This window comes from Ictalurus furcatus, chromosome 25 (genome assembly GCF_023375685.1).
Source record: "Ictalurus furcatus strain D&B chromosome 25, Billie_1.0, whole genome shotgun sequence".
NCBI classification, from domain to species: Eukaryota; Metazoa; Chordata; class Actinopteri; order Siluriformes; family Ictaluridae; genus Ictalurus; species Ictalurus furcatus.
The window spans coordinates 5,036,891-5,059,529 of record NC_071279.1 but is presented as its reverse complement, the minus strand read 5'-3'; the positions used below and the strand labels follow the sequence as shown (position 1 = coordinate 5,059,529).

Sequence of the window (22,639 nt, the reverse complement as noted above, 5' to 3'; positions counted from 1 at the left end):
TACAACACTTGCCAAAGCATCGGTTTAACTCCAGCCGCCAAATGTGAGCAATGTTACACAGCCAGAGGTCGAGATCTTAACATACTTAGCACTGTAGCATGATTGTGTCTTCTTGTGTTAATGAATTCCCTAAATTATTGGGATATTGTGGTGTTCAGCACCACAAGTACACAACATTTAAATATAGCCATGGATTCTGCTTGGCTGTGCTGACATATATAATCCTCATCGGGATGGCAGTCAAGCTAAACTGGGGACACAAAGACCGGCTCTGGCCAGCCAGGCATTGCTAACGCAATTGCTGTGGGACATAAACAGACTCGAGGCCACTGTATTTTGGCTTCTCCTGGGTGCTAATGTCCACCTGCCGCCCTCTTTCAGCCAGCAGCCAGTCAGAACCGCACTAATATTCTCTTCATGACTGCTTCCATTCCATGCCAACACACCACATTGCCCCTTTCTAAATTACCAGATCACGTCGAATTTTTTATGGTTTCTTTTCCTTGCTCGTATGAAAGACACAACGGAAGAGCACTCCCAGACAAGTAATGAAGAAAGACACTAACACATTCTTGCCATTTCCACCCCCTTAAACTGAGCTGGGAGCGTGTCTAGTTAGTGGCAATAAAACAAGTTTGTGACAGGTGCTGGAGTCTTTCCAACCCCCACCATCATCATTTGCTGATCCTGGAAGAAAATTCCTGGGAATAGAATTCGGATCAGCAGAAATGTGACTAAATAAGGGGATAGTAACATGAACATGCCCATACTATTCCTTTTTGGAGAAGCTTTTGAATTAGCATAAGGCTCATCAGTTAGCCTTTAGCATTAAGGAGAACTGCAAGGTCATATCTCCTTTTAGCTTCGCATGTCCTCAAGTTTCTGTTGCTTTATTCTGTTTACATGGTGACACTTGGTTTATATAAGAACTTATGGGCACATGCTAAACTGTAGTAAATCTCTACAAGGGTTTAGTTTTAGTTGATTGATGTTTGTTTTGATTTTTTGGGGGTGTTTTTTTTTTGTGAATGCCTGATTTGCTGAAGCAAATCTATGACAGATCTATGTTACTAAGACCAATGGTTCACTACTAGGTCAGGAGGGTTGCTGTGGTGTGTAACTTCTCTTCTGCCCTGAAAAAGCAGCACTACTGGAGCTAACTCTAACACACCTACTGTGTATCTCCAAAGTATTTCTCGACAAGATAGAAACCCAGACTATAGTGTCTTAACAAAACCCTTGAAAAACATTGAGATTTTCAAGGTCCCCCTTGCAGAACCTACCTTTAAACATATGAAGATGTGTTATTTTCTGACTAATTCATATTACAGTGGCAAATAGAAACTTTTCAAATTTAAACATTTATCTTATAGCATCTTACATTGAATTAGGAAAGCATAAAGTACACAATCAAACTCAAGAATTAACTGTTGTGTCTCTTATGAAGAACCCAAGAATACACACAGAATTGTTAGACGTTAACTAAACACTTTGTGCTAGATGGAGCTGTAACTAGACAGCTATAGTTGTAAAAATTTAATGGAAAAACAAAATAAAAATTGTTTAAGATCAAAGCTGTTGACATTCTGTAGGACAAAAATGAGCCTCTGTAGGACATTCTGTAGGACAAAAATGAGCCTCTTTGAAATGAAATGAAATTTCATTTCAAAAGGTTTAGATCAACATTATCACAGATTTAAGGACAGAGATTCGGTGTGGAAACAACTGTGGAAAAAGTGTTGCAAATGTCAGATAAGACCATTTCAATAATCTCTCCAGTCACAACTGGTCAGTTAATTCCAGTATCATGGCCCATGGGAGAACCAGTGGTTGCTAATGAGCATTTTGTTGTTGAAACTAAACACATTGTTTGGTTCCTCTATTGGCCTTTCATGGTGTCTATAATCATCATTGTGCAATATAAACATATGGCATACTGCATCTAAAAGCAAGTTTTCCGATGTTCATCAAAGATAGCATTCTGTTTTTAACGCAGGACCAATGGATGGGTCCAGAAACACTTGTCACTATAAAGCTTTCCTATTAGTTTCATAAATAAGGTATTAACAAACTGAGTATCTACGAGCTAAGTATAGAACAGCATTGTAAAACCCTAACACACTGCTGTGGTTATTCTTAAGTTATAATTAATCTCAAGTCTAATATTAGAAGGAATAGTTCATTTTTTTAATCTGCTGTTATATAATATGATATATTTAGGAAATCTTGTGTAAGGGATCAACACAAAGGGGCATGCAGTTACAGGAAAATAGTCAGTGATGCAGAAGATGTGAAGCCGATGGCCGTTACCGCCTTGGGAGTTGATTATTTTCCAATAACATCATACCCCAAAATATTTTATTCATCTTATACCACAACAATTTACTAATGCTATTTTTTTTCCAAATAAATTATTAAAGAACAACATATGGTTTTATTCATGTATAGTTACATTTAACGTTGTGAAACGTTTGTGAAACATGTTATCATTGCCGTTCCCTTACCACTCTCTTCTTTTTCTCTCGCTTAAAGTTAATAAATCAAAAAAAAGCTTGTGAGGTTAGCAAGAAAGCGCTAATACCTCCATCCTAAAAATTATCCTGTGTCAGAAAACTTAAAATTACAGCTTTACCGCTAACTGTTACAAAGTGCTGACACTGGAGACTCCCTTCAAAAATGATAAATAAACATCTCCTCACAGAAAATTCCACTATATCAACAGTCACGCATTTTGTAATCCGTTATGTGGAGCGTCCACCATACATGTCCCTGTGTGAGTAGTTAGGATAATAATGAGAAGGTATTAAATGGGTGAAGTGAAGTAATACAAACCTGTGATTTGCAGTCAGAAATATTGCCACAGCTGTTGTTATAGAAAATTTATCAACAACATCTGACCAATCAGAATGGAGAACTCAGCAGCACTCTGGTATAAATCTGTGAAATATAATGACTTAAATAACTATAATCGGAATCTCCTGGTTATTAAAAAGGTACAATTTCAGAGGCAAGATTATTTTTTCTGTAATACATTTGGGTTCTGTGGATCCACTAGCTTTCTAGACTGGTCTCAGGTTTAATTTAATTTCATCAACAGGTTTTGCACTTCACACTGCGTGTGTGATGCTTTCCAATTCGGGCTGCTATTAATACCCAGCACCTCACAGCTGGCACGCTGAGTTTAAAACATCATGGGTGAGTCCAAGTTACATGGTCTAGATCATAAATCTAGCTTTAGCCTAATTACTTCCCAGCCATCTGCTCTGTGCTTTCGTCGCTTAGCATTTATCTTTAGGATGTGAGAGACATCCTTAGATGTCATATGACCTATGGTTTGAAGTTTGCATGTTGGGAATGTTAAAGGAATTCTCCAGCATTTTTCCACCTAATCTCGAATTACTGCATCTGCAGCATTTGTCTGATTACCAGAGACAGAAATCCTTGAGAATCCATGAGAAAAAACAAAACAAAACAAAACAAAAAAATGTTTACTTGAAACGCCCTTATAATGAAAGTTTAAGGGCAGTTGTTGAAATTCATCAATAAGTTGTTGTTATTGTTTTTTGGGGGTTTTTTTTGGGGGGGGGGGGGCAGGGGGGCGAATTTGAAACTAACAGTTACACAATAATGATAAAGGACTTAGGATGAGACTGACTTAAGAGGAATTGTTACCAAAGCTGTTCTTATGAAGTTTTATCCAATATAGTAAAAAGTAATTACGGTTCCTTACTCTTTTTGTGGTTTTGTGGTATCCATGTGCAACCAGATCCACACAAATACAGTGGTGACGCATAACCACGAATTTTTTCCTCTAAAAAGTTTTCTTCATCTCGGAAAGGGTGAATTATACAGATTTATAGCTTAATTTAGAAATCTATTTGATTGATGAATTGACGAAAGCATTTATTTAGGAAATTCAACATCTGCCCATAGACCTCATGTTTAGAGTAAACAGGTTTGTCATTGTTTTCTCAGTACAAGCAAGCGGGTCCGAATTATTGTCTGTATTAATACACATTATATAGATAACGTAGATGGAGTTTATGTTGAGTAACACTAGAGTATTCCTTTAATATTAATGGATTCAGATCCATTAAACACCTATAAGCAAATCTAAAGCCACTTAACTTAATTTTCTGTTAATTGGTATCTACAGGTCTACAGTTTTTTTTATACACACCGGTCTACAGTTTAATATACACATGATTGGACATCAGGTCATTAATTTTTTACAGAATAATTTTGTCATTTGGAGCCCTGAAGCACCTGTGGTGGAGCTAACTGGTGAGGAGTTAAAGGAAAATCTGAAAGGTAGCATAACTAGAGAGGGACTTTCTGCCGAAGTTTATTTAAGCCGTCCTCCAAATGAACATGACCCTATTACAGGTCACCTACAGTGGATGAAGGGCCATAACTCCACAGCGGGTATAAAAATAGAGGTCATAAATGCAGGCCTGAGTTGGGGAAAGGCTCCAGAGTTACTGTACTTCATTACAGGCCAAGCGAGAAACATGGATAGTTGTATAACACTTGGGTTCATGTTTCATTTTTAATGGTCTGGAATATGTGCAATGTAAAAGGGAGGAGAAAGAGTTTTGGGTCTGAGTGAGTGTGATCAATGAGTGAACGCAAGTGATAAGTTTGGAGGTTTATCTCCACAGACTCAGCCATCCATGTCCAGAGGAGTGACATCACTGGCCAGATGTACTCTTCAAGCAGCCTGGTCTCAAATGCCTTTCTGCTGGGATGGAAATGAGATCACTTCCCTCATAAAGTAAATGCAGAGAGAGCAGAGAAAGAGCGAGGGGAGGAGAGAGAGAGAGAGAGAACAAATGCTGACTATGTCCAGTGTCTCCACCACTTATGACGACTTTTCAGAATTATCTTCCAGTGTTCAAGGCTCTCAAGGGTTACATCCACAGTGAATCGCTCCAAATATCTTACGAATTATAGAAGCATCTGAAAGAAGTTTAAATCAAATCGATATTACAGCATTCCCATGATGCCTTTCTGAAATCTTTAGGAATGTTTGGAAGGACAAGTTGTGAAAAATGAGACCATCGTTACATCAGATTTTTCAGTATGTGCATCTTTTTTCTGCATGTGTGTGATTAATGATTAGGTCCAGTGTGTCTGGTCGTATTATGACGACCAGGATATAAAAAATTCTGTGTTTCATGGCTGGAATTTTAAGAAACACCCACTGACAAAAGGCTGCAGACCTTGAGATGTCTATACGCATAGTGTTCACTGTGTTTTTAGCATTTTTCAATAGATTTGTTTCAGTTTAAATAAAATAATAATAATAAAAAAAAATTTCTAATCTAATTTACACAGATGATTTCTTCTGCACATGCAGTCGATCAGCCAGTGTATGGCGCTTACACCTTTATTTTGTATACTCAAGATGCCAGGATACAAGATTCAAGTTATGAAAGTCTGTCAATCACAATCTTTATATATATATATCAGTTATCAGCTGCTATACACTTAATGTGTATTTTTTTATACACATCTATTACTTTCTGTAGGCAATATTTCACATCTAGATCATAGACTAAAATTGGATTATGCTGAACAGAAATACTGTCTAAAATTTAACCAAAACTAGATAAAGTGAGAGATGATATAATGCTTTTGGCTTTTCATTTCATTGTTTTAATCATTTCATAAACTACCAGATGATGACTGAGTTTCTGAAGTGGAGGAATATTTATGCACATGAGTGTTCTGTAGCTTTCTACTGCAATACATTAAAGAATTAATTTAGGAAAAACCCAAAGCCAATATAACTCTGTTATGTTGCTATGTGTCAGGCAGTTTCTGTGCTGTTGTTTCTCTCCCTCAGTGACATGAGCGAGCTGAATTAGGCTGCTGATCTCATGGGCCGAGCTGCTTATCGCTTAGCTCTCAGCTGTGACGCCGGTTCTGGCTACCGTTTAAAAGAAAACATGGTGTTAGCCATTCCTGAGGGTGAGAGAGGCAATTAAGATACCTCTGGGAAAAAAAGGCAACAAGCATCATATCTCTGTGGTATCGCAAGGAAGGACATCATATTGTTTGTGAAGATTTGACTTATTTCAGTTAGTCTATGGACAGACGTCAGGAGTTTACAGTGCCTTCTATTATATGACCAAGAAAAGCAGACCAAAGGAAGTAGAAAATTTATTGTGTACTTCCACACACCAAATGAAATTCATAAAAGAGACACAAGGTGAAACTTGCCAAGAAGAAATATAGAGTGGATTACGTAGAAATTTGTGAACCATGTGTTGTCCAGTATATTCATATTTATAGCAGAAATATGAGGATTTCAGGGTAGTTGTTATTGTAAATCCTGGGCATATAGCTTGCTGTCAGCCAAGTGAAAAACATACTAGCTCAAATCACATTTCTATGACCTGAACAAAGTGCTAGGAATACTGAAGCTTAACATGGTGGAATGCCATTATTATTTATTCAATGTTACACAAATTGTGTGCTCTTTCACTAAAGTGGCTTTAGCATGGAATTTTTCAATACAGAATCAAAGACCAGACATGTTCAACCATTAACTCTTTAAGAAAATAAGGATTAAATGAAAGGTCACGCAAAATACATTTGCTTTAAGCAAAATTGTAAATACACCCATAACATTGGTGTATTGTTAAATACTGTTTGCTAAATACAATTTTATTTTATTACTATTATGATTTTTAAAGATTACAACAGATCAGACCGTATTTGTGCAATGTTGCCAAAAAACTGGATGTGGTTTGAGGCAAAGCTTTTGGGGAAGACCGATGTCCATTACTTGTTAGCTAGATTAGCTTCATATCTCCAGTGCAAAACTAAAGAAACAAGTATCACACACTATACATGTCTATGGCTGATGGGTTACATTTGAGATAAGGGAAACATTGTGTAATATAGATTTGACTAATTATCCCTTTAAGATGTAAACTAATTGTCTCTCTTTCTGGATATTAATGTTTTTGGATCTTAATCTTTACAAACTGAAATGTTTAAACACCTCTCAGGAGATTATCGAGCTGCAGTGTCCGTGTCTGACACTGGCGCTGTATCATTTCCTTGTCAAGGCTGAAAGCTTACTTCTCACCTAACTTTCTTGGGTGTGATGCTGAACTCTCCACTGCTCTGAGATGTAATCCATTAAAGCAATGTATGGAAGCATTTCCTGAACAGAGACTCTGCTGAAATTCAGAATTGCAGCCAGAGATTTTTGAGTGATAGCTTTCCTTCGAATATGGGACTCTGAGAGTAACTCGCATGAGTTGTACAGCAATGAGTCAATGCACACATGTTACAGTTTTGGTAATTATCATTCCCATAGACATAAATCAATAATGAATAATGTTGGAGTAAAATGTTCAGTAATCATTTTCCCCATGAAGTTCTTGTTCAGTTTTGTAAACGCACATGACAGTTCCTTATACCACTGTTGGATAACAGACATAACAAACACAAACTGAGAAACAAGAGCAGTGCCCTACCTTTCAACAATGGTCCCAAAGTATGAGTGCTTACAGAAAGCAAAAGAAATCCTAAAATAACTTCCAGTCCTTCTTCTGACTTCTGCTTCAGTTGAACAGCCCAGAAGGAGACACCATGAGAAAGAGAACTCTTTCCAACCCTCTTTCCTGCCTCTAACTCCCTGTCTGTGTTTTGTCCTCTCTCGAACTCTGCAAGCCAGCAGAGACACTCTGACATGCTTCGAAGGAGAAGAGAGAGAAAGGAGAGTGTGGCGAGAGAGAGAGAGAGAGAGAGAGACCAATCAGAGAAAGGAGGTGGTCAGATCTTCTCTATCACCACCAGCACTTAAAAATTCAAGCTCCAAGCTTGAAGTAAGCAAGGTCAGAGAGAGCCAAGCAGACCGTTGGTAGGCTCCCACTCCTCCTTTTTGTTCCACAGAGTGAAATAAAAGTGGTGTGTGGAGTGTATGGACCAGAACTGTGTCTATATTTAACCCGTGTTCTCACTCACTCGTTGCTGTTAGCAGCTGAGCAGATTGTGGCCGAGCTTTCCAGGCCCAGCTGACAGCTGAGCTCTCAGACTCCCCCATAAACACAGAGATCATTCCAGCAAAGCCATATTATACAGCCTGAAATGGACCTGGTGAACACTGGCACAAGTTTATACCAAACCCAGGGCTGTGTTCACATTAAATACACAGTGCCAAGCTTAATTTAACATGTTCAAGACAAACATGTTCAACAAAAAGGGATCAGCTGTATCACAGTATAACCTGCTTTATGTCAAACAATCAAGACAGAGTCTTACATTTACGTTAATTACTGTATATGGAATCAGACTCTATCAAGTCTGAGCCTTCATGAAATCCTAGTGAGCAAAGAGATGGTGTGGAAAAGCCATCCACAATTCATCTAGCATGAAGTTTTTAAATACTGTGGACACAGAAAAGACGTTGGATTGAAAAATAGATTTATTTAAAGGCCAGGTCAAGGCCTTTAAATATATTTTTAAAAAATAATTATAATAAAATTAATTAAGTATCAATAGCATTTTACAGGTCAGTGTAAGTCAGACTGTCATACTGATAGACAGGGTTGATATTGATATTTATGACCTATAGGAAGGGACTATACTGTAATATCGTTCATCACCTTGCCAGGTGGAAAAAGGAAAAAAATTAAGCCAATATTTCCATTCAATTTCCTGTCATACTTTATTTATTACTATTCTATTCAACAGGGAGGTTTTCCTTGCCACTGTCACGGCTGGCTTGCTCATTAGGGATCTAAGTCGGATTTCTGTAAAGCTGCTTTGTGACAATGTCCATTGTTAAAAGTGCTATTATAAATCAAACTGAACTCAATTGAATCTATACTCACAAGGTTCTCAGGGCCTTTGGAGGAAAAACAGCCCCACAACATTACAGATCATTCATGATTTGGTTCTATTCTGTATGAAACTCATTCTTTTTACACAATAAAAAGAATCAATCCCACAGGATCTGTCACCTCTCCAGCGCCCCTGTGAACCAAATAATGCACTTCCTATTCGTATCATGTGTTTGCATACAAAGGCTGTTAATAAGGTGACATTAAAGAAGTTTAAAAAAAAAGGTTGGGATTGATTTTGGTTATTCTTGAACTTAAGTTAGTTACAGTTGCATTTATTTAGCACTTTTCTAGACACTCAAAGCACTTTACATAGTATTGGGGGGGGGGTCTCCTCAACCAACACTAGTGTGTAGCATCCACCTGGATGATGCGGCAGCAGCCATAATGCACCACATCACACACCAGCTGTTAGTGGAGAGGAGAGAGTGAGGAGAGAGTGATGTAGCCAATTCAGAGATGGGGATTATTAGGGAGCCTTGATAGAGAAGGGTCAATTTCACCAGGACACCAGGGTTATATCCCTACTCTTTTATGATCAGTTTAACGTCTCATCCAAACGACGGTGCTGTTTTTACCGTATAGTGTCCCCATCACTATACTAGGGCATTAGGCCCCACACAGACTACAGGATGAGCGCCCCCTGCTGGCCTCACTAATACCACTTGCAGCAGCAATCTTAGCTTACCCCAGGAGTTCTCCCATCCAGGTACCAGCCAGGCTCAACCCTGTTTATCATCATTGGGAAGCCAGGCGAGAACTGCAGGGGGATATGTCTTCAGGAGCCCAGGCACACATAATACACCAGAGTAGATGTCAAGGATTTTTCTTTCAACGCCACTCATTCTTTCTCATATACTGTAATTTGTGGTAATAAAGATCATTGTTAGCTTACAGTTACCAGTTTAGAATTTAGCTTACAGTTACCAGGGTGTCCGCCAAGATCCCTGGGATATTTCCTAGCTCCAGGCTTCCCTGCGACCCTATGTAGGATAAGCAGTATTTATGGACGGTTATATTTATGTCCTCTAACCAATACAGTCTGCTTTCAATATTAAAAAAAGTTTATTTTCATTTAAGAAGAACATGAAATTACCCAAAGGTATGTGTCACGTGGGATCAACTGTTGCTCCAAGAATTAATGCTGTTCCTGAATCCTCCAACATTCCAGCCCGATCTTTACATCACTGCCAGATCGCCATCATTCTACCGCTCTAAGCCTGTTCCTCATTAACCAACACTGGACTTTCTGTACATCCCACACCGCTCCTCAAACTCTTTATGATGTTTTTCCTCAGCTTCTTCCTGTTATGCAGGGGCAGCTCATATAAATAGGTGAGCAGGGCTTAGCCCTCAGTTGTTCAAACATAAAATGTACATCAGATGATTTTCTGTTAAGAAATATCTAAAAGCATTTTTTTTTAGAACATAATAATATGAAGATGTATACAGCTTATCGTTGATGTTTGCGTCAGTGATTTGATCTTCACTTGGGCTGATATTTTTCAGCCCACTGCGCTGACATATCTGTCATCAACTAAGAAGGTGAACGTGAAATACAATCACAGGTGCAATGAACATTAATAAGGTGGATTATTTACTCTATCATATGTTTTCCCCCAATATGCTATTAGAGGAGAATCTAAAAGTACACTTTTTTGCCAAAGGTTTATGGACATCTGACACCCATGTGTGCTTTTTGAACATCTCATTCTAGATTTAGTCCCCCTTTCCTGTTATAATAACCTCCACTCTTCTATGAAGGCTTTCCTCTAGATTTTGGAGCTTGGCTGTGGGGATTTGTGTTCATTCAGCCACAAGAGCATTAGTGAGATCAGGCACTGATGTCAGGAGAGGAGGCCTGTTGTGCAGTCAGTATTCCAGTTCATCCCAAAGGTGTTCAGTGGGGTTGAGGTCAGGGCTCTGTGCAGACCACTTGAGTTCTTCAATTCCAACCTTGGCAAACTATGTCTTCATGGAGTTCGCTTTGTGCACAGAAGTATTGACATGTTTGTGCCTTTTAGTTCCAATGAAGGGAATTTGTAATGCTACAGCATCCAAAGACATCCTATACAACTGTGTGCTTGCATCTTTGTTTCAGCAGAGTGGGAAAGACCACATATGGTTTTGTGATGGTCAGCTGTCCACATACTTTTGGCCATAATGTGTAGATAGACCAAGCACACATTGTCTAATCAAAGTACACATTACACAAAAGATGACAGAACAGCAAAATTGTCTTTTTTTTTTTCTTACCATGCATGAACCCCATTTCTGAGCATTTGGTTTTTTCCTCTTTTTTCCCTTTACTTTGCCCTGTTTGTCTGTGTTTTAAAGTCTAAAACCTCAACTTCAACCTAAACGCTGTCTTTGAATATACTATTATTCTCATATTGCTTAATGAGATGAACAGTAACACAGATTTTTTAAAGGATTTTAAGAATTATGTTGGTATTTTAAATGCCACATAGAGAAATGACAAAAATGTGACCAAACAACACAAGATTCCCAATAATACAATAGTTAACCAAAAACTCCCTAAGATACAGTGCTGACTGTCGCACATTAAACAAGTGCTGGAATTGGGGAGGAAGTGCATCTGGGCTGTTTTGCAATGGATTTTTTTTGCCTGTTACCAAGGTAAGAATATTCAATTACCCTTTTGTCCATAGGACTATGTGACACCTCTGTAGACATACAACTATACACATATTTATAAAGCTTTATTGCAGTAGGTGTTGGCTATCATAAAGACTGCTTTGTTCATTTTCCCAGCTTGCATTAAAACATCATAGCACCTGATTTTGTAACTCAGTACTGGCATGGAGACAGACTTGGGTCTGTTTTCTTTTATACATGATCAAAGTGAATTTCCTATTACTTTATGAATATTTATGACAACTGTAATGACAGACTTGTTTATCTTCTCTCTGACACTTTTCTTATACAGTAAGTACCTTCCTTATTTCTGATTATAAGATTTTTATGAATACTTATGATACTATTAGGAGCCTGTAATGACATATTTTTGTATATTTTCTCTGACAAATGGAAAGTGCATTTCTTATTTCTGCTTATATGATTTTATGAATACTTATGGCAGTGTCAAGCTACTGAAATGACAGTTATGTATTTTGTCTCTGCATTGCTTGAATTAGGTGATATGTCACCTTTACATCAAACTTTAAAGCACATTAATGTTACGTATTTACTACTGCATCAGTGATTATTTTCAGTGGTGCCCAGCGCCCCAAACATTTCTGTCATATTTAAGGGCTGTAGACATGAAGTGGCCATTAGGGTGGCAAGGATCATAGTTGGGGTAGCAGCTGACACCACTTACCACTTCACTTGTATAAGCTACACTCAGTACACTCAGCATAAGGTATTTTCTTTTTACGCTGATAATTCCTGATGACATCATCTTCAGACATGCCCTACCTAAATCATCAGACTCATTTCAGGGAAATATCCTGAGCTGTAATGACTCAGGCGATTATATTACAAGCATGTCTGCTTGTGGGTTGTTGTTGTTTTTTTCTTCTTCAGAAAGGCATCTCAGCCAGAGTTCAAACTTATAAACTGAAAGCATTTAATACACGAACACTGTAAAACATGAGGATTTTGGCTCAGGCGATCATTCAAGACTTGGCATATGGAACTGGAGTGCTAAAAAGAAAAACTGATACATTCTTCTATAAAAGATGTGTCATTGTGCATTCCAAATGAATCAACAATGATACGGCATTTTGTAAGAGCAGAGGACAGGAAGACTCACCATCTCATGCTTTGGATGGCTCCATATGCCCTAAAGATTTGCATTTTCAAAAAAGAAAAAACACCATAAAAACAGTCTCACCCTTGTTTCAGTGGATAATCTCACCATACACTCTAAAAAACATTGGGTTAAAGAACCCAAATTGGGTCATTTTTAGCCCAACAGCTAGGTAAATATAGGACAGAACACATTTTGAGCTAAACTAACCCATCACGTTGGGTTATTCATTTTAACTCAGCAAATGGGTTGTTCTTACCTTTTGAAAATGTCAAATACACCACATTATAAACAAATATGTCAGTATGGTATCTCCTTTATTTATGCACAAGGAGGTGTTGAGGAATGTATTGCTAAAGCTGCTAAAGTGGTGTTTATATACAGACTTTGAAGTAAATGACTCAAATAAGTCATTTTTAAGACCAAAACATCAGATTTTGATCAAAGGAGAAGTTTAAAACATCCAAAAAAAACTGAGTAACCAACTTACGATCCAGTGGGCGTTACAAACAAGTAAACCAAAGCTAACGAAGATAACGGTGCATTTAATGTCATGTAAACTGGACTGTTATCCAGTTAATTGGGATAAATTCACACTTAATATCTGTATACCATGTTGATATATTTCTGTAAAGCTGCTTTGAGAATGTCTATTGTAAAAAGCACTATACAAATAAAATTGAATTGAATTATCACACATTTTTGCTTTCTCTAATGTACAGTAATGGTTTTATGGATAAATATATTGATACGAACATTCACTCAATCATGTGTTAATTTTTAACACACCTGCATGTCTAGTTAAGGACGACACATTTTGTGTTGCTTTTAACAGTGTTGTGTGTTAAACATTTCCACACAAAGATGTGTTAAAAATAACACAAATTATACAGATGTGTTTATACTTTTTTCCCTACAATTATCCTAAAATGCAATTTGTTAAAATACTACTAAAATGCTCACAAAATAAACACACAGTTCCATGAAATCCAGGTGACATTTATTAAAATCATTTAAACATATGTCAGATGTAAGAATTGGAGTTGATGCTTCTTACAAATCTCCATGTCATCTGTGAAGACACAAGTCCCACTCCCTTCCATCTGAAAAGCTGTAAAAGAGCAAAAAGAGTGTTGGTTAGTTGTTAGCTACAAAATGTGGACAAATGCCTTTGGGCTGACAAATTGTGTTACAGAATCCCAAATTGTGCAATTATCGAAATGTGACCTTCACTCTCCTAATGAACAAAATGGTGCTGTAGACTCACCAGGAAAATCTAGCTAGCTTGTGAATATTTATTTTCCAGCCTTTAGCACCTCACTGCCAATTTTTTTTGCACAACCTAATTCATTTAACCAACATTACAGAGATAGTGGAAAACATTACAACCTACTGTAACCCCCAACCTCTTCTTGTCACATTAACCTTGTGAAGAACTTTTGACCTTGACATTACTGAGCTAGTTAAGTTCCATTAGCCACTGGCTGTCTGCACCTGTTACCCAGCATTAACATTCACCGAATGCATGAACACGGCTCTAACCCATCCTTCTAATGCCAATTAATACAGCTTGCCTTGTCCAAAACATGTAGTAAATGTAGTTAACACTAACCCACCAAAAGGCTCAACCCAACATTTTGGGTAGAAAAAATACAGCTGGCAACACTTGACACAGCTTTAGCGTCCATGCGCACTTCAAGCCGCTCGTGCACGTTGTCGCCACAGTGCCATCTGCCGGCGGGATCGTAACATTCATACTTTGTGGCGTCTCATAATAATAAAATATTTTTTAAATGTTAATAGAGCAATAGTGCAAAAGTGGTGCATGTTCAGTGAAATTAAAACATTAAATTAAACACACCATCCAAATTTCCATAGTCTTCCTAGAGTTTAGGTCTAGATACAGTATGTCATGGTAACATACCATACTACAAGAATTTGTTTTGATATGCAGCTTGAATGTTTGTCGGTTCACCTCAGACACACTAACCTCGATTCTTATTCATAGAGGAACATGTAATAAAATGGATGCTTATGTTGGTGTGCACCTATAGACTGTCACTGCAGCTTTTATTCAGAGCTTAGAGATTGTTCCTCCAGCATCAGAGTAGACTCCAGTTGACTGTAACATCTGCTCTGCACTTGAATTTATCTCAGATTATTTCAGCCTGTTGTTTGTGTACCTTTGTAACGTGTCAGTGAAATGATTTCTCTCACATAAAACATGCATAACATTTACAAAGCCTGCACTGATTTTATATTTTAATATACACGAAATACACAAAATTAATAACACTTACAAGTTAACGGACAACTGTTTGCTTGTCAGCTTTATTTCAAATATTTGATATATATCTAACACTCACATACAGAAATCATTGACTGGTCCAGTTTTTTTTTAAACTTCTGCATCTACAAAATGGAACAGGCCCATATATACCACAACTGTGTTCATTTTTTTATCAATCCAATTTGTTAACAATGACTGTAAATGTGTTCAGCATGGCTTTTATTCTTTTACTAAAGAAAATAAAAAGGGATGGTGTGTTGTTGCATGAGAAGTCGGGAACAGTGGCTTCACATTGTATCACTCATCCAAACACAGCCATCCTACAGGCAAAACAATCAAATTCATGACATGCACAAAGCATGATAACATTCCACTATACTCACTGCTGATGGACATGAAACACTGTGTGTGTGTGTGTGTGTGTGTGTGTGTGTGTGCACTTGTGTGGGTGCAGACATTCCAGGAATCCCAGCATATCATTATAACTCTTACTTAATTACATTGAGTTGAAGGTATGTACATGTAGATGAGTGTAACTTGAAGAACAGAGCCCATATTCAAAAGACACGCTGAGAGACACAGAGACTCTATTCAGACACAGCTGATGGGAACCGCAGTGTGTAACATGTGATTGTGCGTAAGCGCGATGGAGAATGTGTTTTTGTCAGGCGAATGGCTGATAAACATCAGTCTGGCAAGATGTGTACAGTAAAGTAAATAAAAAATATAATAATAATAATAATAATAATAATAATAATAAATGTTTACAGTGAAGGAAAGAAAATAAGTATTCGGACTTGTTTTTGTCATTTAATGTACATCCAGTGCATATATCCACTTCAAATGAACACATTAACATTAATGCCTTTTGACTTTGTACCTTGAAGTATGAACAAAAAGTGTGTATTAATAACCATGTTTTAAAAATATTAACCATTAAAAATGTTTTTAAATTAATAATCATGTTTTAAAAAACTAATGGGTCAAAAAATATTCAGAAACCACAAATTACCAACATTACTTTATTGCAAAATTACAGCTTCGGGACGTCTTCGGTAAGAAGTAATCAGCTTTTTTGCAGCATTGTAGTTAAATTTTGTCCCATTCCCCTTGGCAAATCATCTTCAATTCCTCAAGGTTATGATGGTCCCTCTAAAAAATCCTCCACAAATTGTCAGTGGAATTCAAATCCAGAGATTGGCTAGACCATGCAAGGCCTTCTTGAGTTATTTTGGCTGTATGTTTGGGGTCCTTATGAATTCTCCCCAGAATGTTTTTTTTTTTTTGGCCGATGAGATTAAATTCTGCTCCAGTATGTCATTATACAGTATGTTCCATTCATGTTCTCTTCAATGATGTGTAATGTTCCAGTAGCATTTGCAGAGAATCAGCTCCATATCATTGTGCTCCCACCTCCGTACTTCACTGTGAGTATCGTGTTCTTGGGTTCATACGCACAATGCATCTTTCTCCAGATATAACAAGCTGAATTATTGACAAAAAGTCATATTTTTTATTTATCTGAGCAGAGTAAATTGTTTGAAACAAATTCTAATTTGTCTAAATGTGCTCTTTTTCAGCAGAGATGTCTAGATCTGGTCACTAGATGGTGCTAGTGTAATCACTTATACTAAATAAATATGTGAAAAATAATAATAATAATAATCCACAAATCCATATATTGATACAGTGCGTCCGGAAAGTATTCACAGCGCTTCACTTTTTCCACATTTTGTTATGTTACAGCCTTATTCCAAAATGGATTAAATTCAATATTTTCCTCAGAATTCTACAAACAATAATGACAACTTGAAAGAAGTTTGCTTTAAATCTTTGCAAATTTATTAAAAATAAAAAACAAAAAAGCACATGTACATAAGTACTCACAGCCTTTGCCATGACACTCAAAATTGAGCTCAGGTGCATCCTGTTTCCACTGATCATCCTTGAGATGTTTCTACAACTTGATTGGAGTCCAGCTGTGGTAAATTCAGTTGATTGGACATGATTTGGAAAGGCACACACCTGTCTATATAAGCTCCCACAGTTAACAATGCATGTCAGAGCACAAACCAAGCCATGAAGTCCAAGGAATTGTCTGTAGACCTCTGAGACAGGATTGTATCGAGGCACAGATCTGGGGAAGGGTACAGAAACATTTCTGAAGCATTGAAGGTCCCAATGAGCACAGTGGCCTCCATCATCTGTAAATGGAAGAAGTTTGGAACCACCAGGACTCTTCCTAGAGCTGGCCGCCCGGCCAAACTGAGAGATCGGGGGAGAAGGGCCTTAGTCGGGGAGGTGACCAAAAACCCGATGTTCACTCTGACAGAGCTTCAGCATGTCTCTGTGAAGAGAGGAGAACCTTCCAGAAGAACAACCATCTCTGCAGCACTCCACCAATCAGGGCTGTATGGTAGAGTGGCCAGACGGAAGCCACTCATCAGTAAAAGGCACATGACAGCCCACCTGGAGTTTGCCAAAAGGCACCTGAAGGACTCTCAGACCATGATGAAACAAAGATTGAGCTCTTTGAAGAGTGTTTAGGTGGAACATGAATGGCGGAACACGTCATGTCTGGAGGAAACCAGGCACCAGTCATCACCTGGCCAATACCATCCCTACAGTGAAGCATAGTGGTGGCAGCATCATGCTGTGGGGATGTTTTTCAGTGGCAGGAACTGGGAGACTAGTCAGGATCGAGGGAAAGATGAATGCAGCAATGTACAGAGACATCCTTGATGAAAACCTGCTCCAGAGTGCTCTGGACCTCAGACTGGGGCGAAGGTTCATCTTCCAACAGGACAACGACCCTAAGCACACAGCCAAGATAACAAAGGAGTGGCTACAGGACAACTCTGTGAATGTCCTTGAGTGGCCCAGCCAGAGCCCAGACTTGAACCTGATTGAACATCTCTGGAGAGATCTGAAAATGGCAGTGCACCGACGCTCCCCATCCAACCTGATGGAGGTTAAGAGGTCCTGCAAAGAAGAATGGGAGAAACTGCCCAAAAATAGACGTGCCAAGCTTGTAGCATCATACTCAAAAAGACTTGAGGCTGTAATTGGTGCTAAAGGTGCTTCAACAAAGTATTGAGCAAAGGCTGTGAATACTTATGTAAATGTGCTTTTTTTGTTTTTTATTTTTAATAAATTTGCAAAGCGGGTGCACGGTGGCTTAGTGGTTAGCATGTTTGCCTCACACCTCCAGGGTCGGGGGTTCGATTCTCGCTGGGGCCACGTGTGTGCGGAGTTTAAATGTTCTCCCTGTGCTGTGGGGGTTTCCTCTGGGTACTCCAGTTTCCTCCCCCAGTCCAAAGACATGCATGGTAGGCTGATTGGCGTGTCTAAAGTGTCCGTAGTGTATGAATGGGTGTGTGAGTGTGTATGTGATTGTGCCCTGTGATGGATTGGCACCCTGTCCAGGGTGTACCCTTGTGCCCGATGCTCCCTGGGATAGGCTCCAGGTTCCCTGTGACCCTGAAAAGGATTAAGCAGTAGAAGATGGATGGATGGAAATTTGCAAAGATTTCAAACAAACTTCTTTCACGTTGTCATTAAGGGGTATTGTTTGTAGAATTTTGAGGAAAATAATTAATTTAATCCATTTTGGAATAAAGCTGTAACATAACAAAATGTGGAAAAAGTGAAGCGCTGTGAATACTTTCTGGATGCACTGTATATCGAGTTGGGTGTGTTTCTGTCTTTGGGTGGTCTTTGGGTGGTCTTGTGTGTGTGTGTGTGCGCGTCTCTATTAAAGTTGGTAAAAGTGATGCTAAAGATCATAGTTGTAATGAAAACCAGCAACTTCAAATTAAGCTCTTTCCCAAAGAATTAATCTACAAAAAAAATGTTTAAATCATTGATTCTTATTTATTACAGTAACAAAGTCAACTAGGAATAAGACAGCCATGAAGCACCAATACCAAAACATTGGATTAAGAAAATCCAGAGAATATATTTAACGTCAGTTAATTTCCTTCTTAGCTATGTGGATACTTCATTGTATAAATGAATATAACTTAATCAGTAGAGTGATAAGAATCCTTTACCCCAATCCAACCGATTTAATTAATTTAATTTATTGACTTCCTACTCAAAGTTATGATTTGATTGTAGCTCAGCAGTTAAACTCATACCTGCACAGGAATCATATACATAAAATCTTACAGTCAGGATTTAGGCTTCATCACCATACTAAAACAACGCTGGTTAAAGTAGTAAATGACCTATTACTGGCTCTCTTTGTCTGTGTTGCATGATCTCATGGCAGCTTGTGATACCATAGATTATAAAATTCTTCAGATTATAACATTTTGTTGAAGTTAAGGGACCAGCTCTTTCCTGGCTCATTGTCTATAATCATATATTTTTAAGGTCATACACTCTAAAAAAGTGCTGGGTTATTTTTTCTACCCAAACGCTGGGTTGAGCCTTTTGGGTCATTTAAATGGGTTATTTTCTCAGTCTTGGGTAGTTTTGGGGTAGTTTTGTGTAACCCAACCACTGGGTTAGTGGCTGGGTCATTTTCACTGACAGTTGAATCAATGCACATGCAATCAAATTAACTCAGCACGGACTGTTTGAAATCTCCTCAGGTGGAGGTAGCGGTTTTCACACGGACAGACTGTTAGATTTATTTAGAAAAACAAGATTTGTATCAATATATTTATCCATAAAACCATTATTGTACACTAGAAAAAGCAAAAATGTGTTATATCAGTCCAGTTTACATGACATTAAATGCACCGCTATCTTCATTGGCTTTGGCTTACTTGTTGGGGTTGTGTTGATGTTTTAAACTTCTCCTTTGATCAAAATCTGATGTTTTTGTCTTAAATATATGACTTATTTGAGTAATTTACTTCAAAGTCTGTATATAAACACCACTTTAGCAGCTCTAGCAATACATTCCTCAACAACTTCTTGTGTATAAATAAAGGAGATACCATACTGACATATTTGTTTATAATGCTGTATATTCGACATTTTCAAAGGGTAAAAATAACCCTGAAAATATTAACCTATTGATGACATAAAATTAACCCAGCGTTTTTGTACAAATGAAACCAACCTTTGGGTTGAAAAACAACACATTTGCTGGGTTAAAATTAACAACCCAACTTGGGTTAGTTTAGCCCAAAATGTGTTCTGTCCTATATTTACCCAGCCGTTGGGCTAAAAATAACCCAATTTGGGTTGTTTTTAGCCAGTGTTTTTTAGAGTGTAAGGTGACATTTTAGTATCAGACAGCTTCTGTAGTAGTTCATCTAAATTCCTAATAAATCTAAACTCACAGATGTGACTGCAAGAATAAGACATGATATTCCCCACATTTACCAAACTTTAAACTTGAGAAGAATTTGATATTTATTTAGATTAATAAAGAATTTGGGTATGTTTATCTTGTTTTCTTGTGATCTCGACCTAATTAATTACATATGACATCATTTTATCACGAGAAAATCTCACGCCTTGTGAATAGGACTGGTGTGGCATGCACATTGGCAATCGCCATCATAAATTTAATAATTGCCCGTTGTAGAGATGGACTTAATCTGGTTGTAGACCTGACAGCCTCCTTCTCACTGACAGACATAGAGCTATTTCAGCTTGAGTATGTCCCTGATCAAAATTAAAACAAATTTGTTCTTCCATGATGCTGAGGGATTGAATTAAGCTTTTGCTGCCTACAGAACAATAAAAACAATGTGTTGTTATGTTGAATACACAGAAACATTAAGTCATAATCATGAGAAAACAACTTTTGTTATGTCGAGATCAAGAGAAAACAACTTTATGTTGAGATCATGAGAAAATTACTTTGTCATGTCGAGATCTCGAGAAAATTAAGCCAAGAACACAAGAAAACAAGGAAGAAAGAAAAAATAATAACGCATGGCCTCTGAGGGCTTCCGTACTTAATTGCTCAGTAAAGGGGGAAAACCCCGCCTCTGTTTTCACACGTGTCGAACTCCATTTCCCATGATACTCCAGTTTGAAAGCTTCCGGGTGTTGATAGCAACATCGCTGTTGTCAGTCAGACAAAAGGCGAGACAGTCCGCCTCTCTGATTGAACCCGAGCGAGCAGGGCCGGGGCAGGGCTGCAGAAAAATAAATGCAGGATATTCAAATGTGAAAAATAAACGGGATTTTTTGTCGTCTGCACTCGGTGAAGTCATTAAATGGTCTGCGGGGCTGGGACGTTTGCAATATTCACACGTAGCCTAAAGGTAAGTATTTGCATTCTTTATTCCTAAAGGAATTAGCTTGCTATATTAGCAGCTACCTTAGCGACTTGATGTGTTTTTGATTTCAGGCCCTAAATCTCGGTTATAACAGGAAGTCTCGGTCATTCCTTGAAACGCGTTACAGAAAGGACCTGACTGCATGCACTGGTTAAAATGTAGGTTTCAGCAGGCGAGATGAAGTTGTGTGCGCTAGCAGCCGAGTTAGCGGGGAGAAAACGGCGATAACATCTCATCTCACAAAGTTGACCAAGCCAAGTTAGCTCGTTAATGCAGTCATTTGAAGGTAACTTTATGCATTTAAAGGCATTTCCAAGCAAACCTATTCTCATTATAAACAGTTTCGACTAGAAGAAATGATCTACGGTCCAAGAGTGTTGGTGGTTAACATTATTGTTCATGTGCTGGGTTTTTTTTTTTTTTATTTTTCCTTCTTTTTTTTTCTTTTTTTTTCCGTCATGATCTTGCAAGTGGAACCGGCATTATGCTGATCTAAGCGGATCTGAGCTGTGTTTTTCAGCAGGGTGGACATGAACAGTCTTGGGATGTTTTGCAAAAGGTCAGGGTGGTGTTAAAAATTCACCCCAGAATGAATGTAGCTCTGACATTTAAGTCTTTACACTGTGTTTGCAAAAGGATCCTGGAGAAATGAATGCAAATATGCCAGGCTTAGTGCAGATGGGAATGGATGAGTGCATGGACTGATGGAGGGATGGCTTGATCTTTTATTTATTTCAACATGAGCCTGAGAGTGGAGTTATTTTTGTCTTATAATGAGCGGTTTGCTGCAATCGAGCTCTTGCAGGCCAAACCCAGAAAGCCTGAGGCCTTGTATTTGTATGACTGGAATAATTAGGATATGCAATTTTTTTTTCGTTATTTTTTTCATTCTCCTCCTATATTGGGGCGTGTATTTGTCAATGTCTTGACTTTCAGTATTTAGTTGTATAGATTATTTAATGATCTGAGACATTTTATGCTGCAGTGTTGAAAGTTGTATTAAGATTAGTACTAGTTTTTATTTTTTCAACATTAATTCTGGAAACAATTAGGTGGGTTGGATATTTGAATGGTCCCACCCCCACGTTCATGAAGCTGTGCCCTCAGAATGTTACTTGGCCAATGGAGTGTCTGTCTAAAATGACTGGCAGGAGGTGTGTACCATAGTGATGGGAAGTTCGGATCATTTTAATGAGTCGGATCTTTGAAGCTCGTTCAGCAAAATGAACGACACTTTTTTTTCGAGTCATTTTGTTCATTTTCGTTACATGTTAAATTCCCCGACACATCTAGTACTTAATAAACTATAGGCTAATGCAACCAGGGCCGAATTATTAGAAATAGAAATTTATGAATAGATTTGCATTAGGTCTTCAGGCTATGCAGTCTGTTAGTTCACCTGAGTTGTTCTTTCTTTTGTCACGTCACATTTGTCACGTCTGTTCCCTGTAAAACAGAAAATGAT

At 38.0% G+C, this 22,639-nt stretch overlaps 2 protein-coding genes across 11 annotated transcripts in view; one reads left to right on the top strand and one right to left on the bottom strand.

Moving 5' to 3' along the window:
- LOC128600959 (filamin-A-interacting protein 1) overlaps positions 1 to 7,891 on the bottom strand; it is a 48,227-nt gene extending 40,336 nt beyond the window's left edge. For both annotated transcript variants that reach the window (XM_053613780.1, XM_053613779.1), the window contains exon 1: positions 7,494 to 7,891. The gene's annotated coding sequence lies outside the window, so the exon portion shown is untranslated. The remainder of the gene's footprint in view (positions 1 to 7,493) is intronic.
- Positions 7,892 to 20,721: 12,830 nt separating this feature from the next.
- hmbox1b (homeobox containing 1 b) overlaps positions 20,722 to 22,639 on the top strand; it is a 32,557-nt gene continuing 30,639 nt past the window's right edge. For 4 of the 9 annotated variants that reach the window (XM_053614464.1, XM_053614463.1, XM_053614462.1 and 1 more), the window contains exon 1: positions 20,725 to 21,159. The gene's annotated coding sequence lies outside the window, so the exon portion shown is untranslated. Of the gene's footprint in view, positions 21,160 to 21,245; positions 21,461 to 22,639 lie in introns of all 9 variants that reach the window. The other 5 variants (XM_053614460.1, XM_053614458.1, XM_053614456.1 and 2 more) reach the window with 3 other exon arrangements.